Source organism: Arachis ipaensis, chromosome B03 (assembly GCF_000816755.2).
Source record: "Arachis ipaensis cultivar K30076 chromosome B03, Araip1.1, whole genome shotgun sequence".
NCBI classification, from domain to species: domain Eukaryota; kingdom Viridiplantae; phylum Streptophyta; class Magnoliopsida; order Fabales; family Fabaceae; genus Arachis; species Arachis ipaensis.
In genome coordinates this window covers 40,350,289-40,350,681 of record NC_029787.2, presented here as the reverse complement: position 1 = coordinate 40,350,681, position 393 = coordinate 40,350,289, and positions in this window count along the sequence as shown.

Genomic DNA, 393 nt, shown 5'->3' with positions numbered 1-393 from the left:
ATTAGGATCTAACACATGTCAGACACACCAACACCTTAGTTGGTGTGTTTATGCTCTGATTTGTATAACCATGCACTAATTATCAAGAATAAATGTTATATGTCACTCACATAATTCTCTAAAGAACGCTACACAACAACTTAAAATCTTGATTGATGCAAAATTCAACTATTCAAATTTAATCATTCCATTCTCGGAATTACCCACTCCTCTCAGCTGATCTTTTCCCTTCTGCTATACAAAAATCTAAGATAAAGTAGAACATCACAAATTAGTGCTGCAACTGAGATCAACAATGCAAATTCCAAGCCGCTTTTATTACTTTTCATCAATTTGTTCTTACATCATATTCCCAATAGAGAAAGAAACTTATATCTCGTGCAACATGCAACA